Source organism: Lactuca sativa, chromosome 6, assembly GCF_002870075.4.
Source record: "Lactuca sativa cultivar Salinas chromosome 6, Lsat_Salinas_v11, whole genome shotgun sequence".
Taxonomy (NCBI): Eukaryota; Viridiplantae; Streptophyta; class Magnoliopsida; order Asterales; family Asteraceae; genus Lactuca; species Lactuca sativa.
In genome coordinates this window covers 15,245,825-15,254,327 of record NC_056628.2, presented here as the reverse complement: position 1 = coordinate 15,254,327, position 8,503 = coordinate 15,245,825, and positions in this window count along the sequence as shown.

Genomic DNA, 8,503 nt, shown 5'->3' with positions numbered 1-8,503 from the left:
TGTGTTTTGACAATATTTTATGAGTAAATGTATGTTTTAAAAATGAAAAATTGTTTTGATAATTTACGTTGTTAAAAGTTGGTATTAGAGCCTTGGTTTGAGGGATTCGGATGCATCTTCGGGCGTATGTGAACTCAAACTGAGGATTTGAGGAAAATTTTGATAATGAAGTAAAATTTTTGAAAAAAATAAAAAGTGTTTTGAGACAAACAGAGTAGAGCCGTGTGTACGATCAGCCAGCGCCCGAACGGTAAATCCCCAAAAGTACCCTTACATTATGTGTTATGAGATATGTTATGTTACATTATGCATGCTAGAGTAGGCTAGGTATACATATTAGGACTAGAGTGGCCTGATTTATGATGCCTTAGCCTAGGAGATTTCTGCTGCTGAGATGCTTCGAGAGCGAGTAGATAGCAGTTAGGAGCTCGTGAAGATAGAGTACTTGTAATCCAAGATCCTAGGAGGAGGACTTGGAGTGAATGCTGATGCAGTGTGGTCAGTAGTATTGGGCCCGTACTACTGAAGACACCGGATCAGTGGGCATTCCAAGTAAGAATCTTTTGGACAATGGAGGACAAGTAGGGTTGCGTCATCGAGTATGTGTATGCTCGATCGAGTCTCTGATAATTTCTTTGTTGTATTTCAGAGGCATCATGGTTGGGACTCGACACACACCTGAGAGCAGTGGTGTCAGCGACGAGGAGATCCGTCGATTGATTCATGAGGAGGTGGCTGCTGCCATCCGGGCTGAGATTCCCGAGATGTTTGGGGACATCAAGACCACGTTGATTGGGAATTTTGATGAGCGGTACGCAGCGTTGACTGAGGCTGCTGTAGCTGCAGCTACTGCTGCTGTTGCTGCTGCCAGATCTCAGGGAGGTGACTCGTTGTTGTTCCGAGAGTTCAGCAACACGAAGCCAACAGAGTTCGACGGGACACAGGACCCGATTGCTACTATGAGGTGGATCTCTGACATCGAGGGATGTTTCTATACGTGTTGTTGTCCAGAGCACTTGAGGGTTCGGTTCGCCTTGAACCAGCTCCGCCTGGGAGCGAAGGATTGGTGGAAGTTCGTGACGGCGAACTTCACTTTGGCTGAGATTTCCGAGGTGACCTGGGAGAGGTTCGTCGCTATGTTCAGAGAGGAGTGTGTTCCCCCGGTGGAGAGGGAACGGTTGATTCAGGAGTTCTTGACCCTCAAGCAGGGTACTGATTCTGTGGCAGTGATCACTAGGAAGTTTCATGAGAGGGCGATGTTTTGCCCTGAGCAGGTGTCATCTGAGCAGGCTCGTATGAGCTGTTATCTGAGTGTTCTGAGGAGAGATATTCGGGAGTTCGTGGAGAACTCGACTTATCAGACATTTGCTGAGCTCCAGGCAAATTCCCGGAAGAGGGAGATCGAGTTGGAGACTCAGGCCAGGGAGGAGGCCGAGTCACAGAGGGTGGATTGACGGCCGGCTCAGTCTCAGCCGGCAGCCAAGAGAGCTAGACCCGCTGATTCGAGATCTGGGGGTGCGAACGGCCGCACTTGTGGGAAGTGCGGTAAGAGTCACGAGGGGTCGTGCAGGGCTGGGGTATGCTACAAGTGTGGGATGGAGGGGCATATCGCGAGGGATTGCCCCAAGGGATTTTCAGTTTGCTTTCATTGCAACCAGAGCGGCCATCGAAAGGCCGAGTGCACGCAGCTTCTTCAGGGATCAGCGTAGGGATCTGCGCCTACTGCTAGGGCTACCGAGGTTCGGCCGGTGAAGGCCGAGGCCTCGAAGGCTCGTGGGAGAGCATTTCAGTTGACCGCGGAGGAGGTCCGCGTGGCGCCCTATGTTGTGGCTGGTATGTAATCTCTTACATCTTTTATCTGAGTTGAGTTTTCTTTTATGCTTATATGATGATATGTGTAGGTACTTTTCTTATGAGTTATGTGCCTGCGTTGGTATTATTTGACTCGGGTGCGAGTCAATCGTTTGTTTCTGTAGCATTTAGTCAGCATATTAGTATCCATAAAGAGGCGTTGGATCGGCCTCTGCGAGTTTCCATAGCTGATGAGCGAGCAGTGTATGCTTCGGATGTGATTCGAGGATGTGTCCTTGAGATCTTCGGTGTGGAGTTTCCGATAGATCTGGTTCCGATCGCGATGGGGGACGTGTGTGTTATAGTGGGTATGGATTGGTTGAGCCGATATGGAGCTGTGATAGATTGCGAGCATCAATTGGTGACGATTCGAGACCCTGGTGGGGGAGTTCTTACGGTATATGGCGAGGGTACACGCTCGGGGTCAGCATTTTGTTCGGTCGCCAGAGCGAGACAGAGTCTACAGCAGGGCTGTAGGGGATTTGTGGCATATGTGATGGATACGAGGGTTGATTCAGAGAGACCGAAGTCAGTTGATGAGGTCCCGATAGTGTGTGAGTTTCCGGATGTGTTTCCAGAGAAGTTGTCGGGTGTGCCTCCGGAGAGGCAGGTAGAGTTTGGTATTGAATTAGTTCCGGGAGCTGCGCCTATCGCCAAGGCGCCATATCGCCTTGCGCCTCCGGAGATGTAGGAGTTATCCTCGCAGCTTCAGGAGCTGTTGGGGAAGGGGTTTATTAGGTCGAGCAGTTCGCCGTGGGGGCGCCTATCCTTTTTGTCAAGAAGAAGGATGGCTCACTCCAGATGTGCATTGATTATCGTGAGCTGAATAAGCTAACGGTCAAGAACCGTTACCCATTGCCGAGGATCGATGATTTGTTCGATCAGTTGCAAGGAGCATCTTGGTTCTCCAAGATCGATTTGAGGTCTGGTTATCATCAGGTGAGGGTGCGGGAGGAGGACGTCTAGAAGACAGCATTCCAGACTCGTTATGGGCATTACGAGTTCGTGGTGATGCCTTTCGGACTCACCAACGCACCGGCGGTGTTCATGGATCTCATGAACAGGGTGTGCAAATCAATGTTGGATCGCTCAGTGATCGTGTTCATCGACGAAATATTGGTGTATTCGAGATCCAGAGAGCAGCATGAGGAGCATTTGAGGGAGATCCTCAGAGTTCTGAGATCGGAGAGGATTTATGCCAAGTTCTCCTAATGTGTGTTCTGGCTACGAGAGGTTCAGTTTCTGGGGCACCTCGTTAACCATAATGGGATATTGGTCGATCCAGCCAAGATTGAGGCGGTCATGAGGTGGGAGGTGCCGAGATCACCCACCGAGATCAGGAGTTTTCTGGGTTTGGCTGGCTATAATCGGAGATTTATTAAGGATTTCTCCAAGGTCGTCGTGCCACTCACCAAGTTGACCCGGAAGGGTGTTGCGTTTTCTTGGGGTCCGGAGCAGCAGACCTCGTTCGAGACACTTTGCCAGAAATTATGCGAAGCCCCTGTGTTAGCCCTTCCGGAAGGGATGGAATATTTTGTGGTATATTGTGATGCATCGATATCCGGTTTGGGAGCGGTGCTTATGCAGAGGGGGCATGTGATTGCATATGCATCGAGGCAGCTTAAGCCTCATGAGTCGAGATATCCCACTCATGATTTGGAGCTGGGAGCGGTAGTGTTCGCTCTTAAGATCTGGCGACATTATCTGTATGGGGTTCGGTGTACGATATACACGGACCACAAGAGCTTGAAGTATTTGATGGATCAGCCCAACCTGGATATGCGCCAGAGGAGGTGGTTGGATGTGGTCAAGGATTATGATTGTGAGATCCTGTACCACCCGGGCAAGGCTAATGTTGTAGCCGATGCTTTGAGCCGTAGGGCGGAGAGCGCCCGATTTCGAGATGTCTGTTTTAGATTGACAGTAATGACCTCGGTGTTGGATGCTATTCGTGGGGCCCAGGCTGAGGCGGTGAAACCAGAAAGCCAGAATAGAGAGCGAGTTGTCGGGCTGGTATCGGAATTAGTTACCGACAGCCGGGGGCTTATGACGTTTCAGGGTCGGATATGGGTACCGTCTGTGGGCGGAACACGTACCATTTTGATGGAAGAGGCTCATTGATTGAAATTTTCGATCCATCACGGGGCCACTAAGATGTATTTGGACCTGAAAAAGGATTATTGGTGGCCCTGTATGAAGAGGGATGTTGCATGGTTTGTAGAGAGGTGCTTGACCTGTCGCAGGGTGAAGGCCGAGCACCAGCGTCCACATGGTAAGCTGCAGCCATTAGAGATTATCGAGTGGAAGTGGGAACAGATTACCATGGATTTCATAACCAAACTGCCAAGGACCGCGAAGGGTGTCGATGCAATTTGGGTGATTGTGGACAGGTTGACGAAGAGTGCTCACTTCCGGGTCATCAGTGAGAGCTCGTCTGCGGAGAAGTTGGCAGAGATGTACGTGAGAGAGGTGGTATCGCGGTATGGAGTGCCGATCTCGATTATCTCAGATCGAGATGTACGTTTCACTTCCAGATTCTGGAAGAAGTTTCATGAGGAATTGGGTACGAATCTGCATTTTAGTACCGCATACCACCCACAGACTGATGGGCAGAGTGAGCAGACTATTCAGACGCTCGAGGACATGCTCCGGGCATGTGTGTTGGATTTCGGTGGGAGTTAGGACACATATTTGCCCTTGGCGGAATTTTCTTATAACAACAACCATCATTCGAGCATTGGCATGCCACCCTTTGAGCTGTTGTATGGGAGGAGGTGTCGAGCCCCTATTTTCTAGGGAGAAGTAGAGCAGCGTGTGATGGGCAGCACCGAGATTGTGCTTCTGACGACAGAGCAGATCCAGCAGGTCAGACAGAGGTTGTTGACCGCTCAGAGTCGTCAGAAGAGTTATGCGGACAGACGCCGGTCCGAGCTCGAGTTTCAGGTCGGCGACTTCGTGCTCCTAAAGGTCTCTCCTTGGAAAGGAGTGATCCGATTCAGGAAGAGGGGCAAGTTGGGGCCCCGATAAATTGGTCCTTTCAGGGTGATCGCGAGAGTAGGCAGGGTAGCCTATTGTTTGGAGTTGCCAGCAGAGTTGGGGCAGATTCATGACACTTTCCACGTGTCGCAGTTGCGAAAGTGTATAGGCGATGAGTCGGCAGTGGTGCCATTAGAAGATATTCAGGTGGATGCGAGCCTGAATTATACTGAGAGACCGATGGCGATCAGGGATCAGAAGATCAATGTTTTGAGAAACAAGGAAGTGCCTCTAGTGCAGGTCCAGTGGCAACATCGGAAAGGGTCGGAGTTGACTTGGGAACCAGAGTGTGAGATGCGAGAGCAGCATCCGGAGTTGTTTGCAGAGTGAGACTTCGAGGGCGAAGTCTGATTTTAGTGGGGGAGAATTGTAACATCCGGTTTCCCAGGTATTATATTTTTGCTCTTTTATTTTGGGTGTTGAGGGGAGACTCGGCGAGTTGGCGTCTAGACTCGCCGAGTATGGTCGCGGATTCGTATGCGACTTCACAAATGGACTCGGCGAGTTCATGAGTGGACTCGGCGAGTCCACGCTGTTTAATGAAACCCTAATTTCCAGGGTTTGAGACCTATTTAAAGGGTCTTAGGGTTGTCATTTGCGGCCACCAACCCCCATAGAGAAACCCTAAGAGATCTAGAGCATTTGTGAGGAAGGAGAGGTCATTCTTGAACCTTTTGTGGGTGTTTTTGCAAGAAGGAGGTGTTCAAGGCAAGAGGAGGCTGAAGGAGGTGCGATTTTGGTGGTTTTTGAGCTCATAAAGATTGTATTGAGGTATTTTCTCGGACCTTCTTCAGTTTTTGGTGTTGATTCTTAGTGTTAGGGTTTTCTAACCCTTTTACATTTGGTCCCTTCTTGAGTTTGTGTTCTGGATCTGGACCCAAGGAGGTCCAGAGGCCTTATCCCTTGGAGCTTTATGAGTCCTTTTGGGAGCCATGAGCTAGGAGTGTCATTTTTGGGGCTAAATCACCATTTTGGACCATTTAGATGTTATATGAGTGCCAAGGTTCGAACTTTACGTGATTATCATGCTTGGGGAGGCCAGATCTATGATTGTATGGAACAGATCTGACCTCAGGTGTTGTATAGAGTTTGTGCATGGCATGAACTCGCCGAGTCCGAAGAACAGACTTGGCGAGTAGTATGAAGGTTGCCCGTTAATCACTCTGCGAGTGGACTTGCCGAGTTGGGGAATAACTCGGTGAGTCAGGGAGAGTCGGGGGAGTCTGAGTTCAGGTTGGAACTCGCTGAGTTGTTCTTGAGACTTGGCGAGTTGAGTCGGGGTGGCCCCGCGATTCATGCCAGGTGGAACTCGTCGAGTCAGGGGAAGTACTCGACGTGTCAAGAGATGGTCTAAGAGAGTCAGTGGACACGTGTGGACTCGCCGAGTAGCCCTAGTGCACTCGACGAGTCGGGTCAAAGTTTGACCGTTGACCTTGCTGACTTTTAGGGTTGAGTACAGTTGTATTTATGAGAGTATTTACTTTATGTGATTAGGCGGAGGCGAGATCACATTTCTACCGAGTCAGATACTTACCGAGACATCGAGGTGAGTCTTCTCACTATACGTTACCTAGAGTGGTATTATGTGTTGACCAGAGGGTCTTATGTGTTATGTATGATTTTATGTGCTATGTGATATATGTATGTTGTATGATGTTATAGACCGGACCGGAGGGTCCAACGAGCTATGACCGGACCAGAGGGTCCAACGAGCTACGGGACTGGAGGGTCCCGCTAAGACACATCGACCGAAAGGTCGTATCATAGCCTCGAGTGGCGTATATGTTGTATGTGGTATTTTGGGGAACTCACTAAGCATTTATGCTTACAGTTTTTGTGTTATGTGTTTCAGGTACTAGTGATGAGCGCGGGAAGGCGCCGACATGATTCGTACACACTTGTGGAGTTTATGTTTGAGATTCTGGGGAGATGTTTTGTGATGATAACAATTGATTCAATGTGTTTTGACAATATTTTATGAGTAAATGTATGTTTTAAAAATGAAAAATTATTTTGAGAATTTACATTGTTACATTAAACTAGTTACATCTTTTGATTTCATCCTTTTGAAATCATGTTTTGGCTAGATCTTCAAATCTTCATCCATTTCACCAAGAACACCAAGAACACACACTTGTTTATTTTACACTTAAATTTTGACGCTTATTTTTATTCTTAATTAGTCAAACCATATAATTAAGCAATTAAGCACAAAACACATAATACTCAAATAATACACTCTTATTATTTCAAAACGGGTTACAAAGGTTAACCTAGACTATTACATTGCTAAAAATGGCAAGCCCGGAAACACAGGCGTTACAATTCTCTCCACCTTAGAATGATTCCGTCCCCGGAATCACACATCAACAAACAAATGCGGATAGCGACTCAACATGTCACTCTCCGTCTCCCAGGTGAGATTCGGCCCATTCGTGTGTTTCATCGGACAAGCACTAACCCAACCATCTTGCGTCGCAACTTCTTAGTCTTTCGGTCAACAATTCCCTCTGGTTCTTCAATCAACCTTTTGTTATCATCAATTCTCAATTCAGAAATTGGAATCATGTCAGGAACTTCTCCCGTGAACTTCCTCAAATAACACATATGAAAAGTGTTATGAATCCCATTCAGTTCTTCTGGTAGTTCGAGCTTGTAAGCTTGGTTCCCAACCCTCTGAAGAACTTTAAACGGTCCAATAAACCTTGGACTCAACTTTCCCCTTTTACCAAATCTTATAAGTCCCTTCCACGGCGAGACTTTAAGCAAAACCGAATCCCCAACCTCAAAAGTCATCGGTCTTTGCTTCTTGTCAGCATAGCTCTTTTGACGATCCTGAGCTGCTAACATTCTTTCCCTAATTATTTTCAACTTTTCAGCAGTTTGATGGACTATCTCCGGCCCCATAAACTACTTTTCCCCAGCCTCAAGCCAACAAGACGGCATACGACACTTTTGTCCATACAATGCTTGATAAGGTGCCATCTCTGATTATGCTTTTAAATATTTTCAGAGTAAATCCTTTTGATTTGAAAGAGTTGCGGAATTTGTTCCCAAAAACAAAACATGATAAAACATTGTTTACCGAAGCATTTCATAAAAGAAATGTATTTTCATTATAATCAAAACTCGGGGTGTCATGTTCCGATACAGACCAATAAGCATAAACGAATACATTACAAGTCATATAACAAATATAAACATATGCAGACTTGTAAACAAAACAACTTGATGGTTCATCCATCTCATGCCCTTCCGCCACTACCTGTAATACAATTTAAAACTGAGTGGATCAGGCTTGGGAGCCTGGTGAGCATATAGGGTTTTCAACCCACAATAAATATCATATTTAATTTTCACCAACCAACAATAACCCAATTACCCATTCCCGTTATTCTCACTTTAATGTCCCTAAAACAACTAACATAAGGGACCTAGTCTAAGAATATTTCATCGGGGCGACAACACATGCTTCGGGGGTACCTCAGCAATATAAGTCAAATAAGGCAACCATGAGGGGGATGGAGTACAGCGAATGAACACCCAAGTTCATTAACACCTACAGGTGGCGAACCTGCTAATGTTTCCACAAGACTGTCTAGAATAGCCAGTGGTC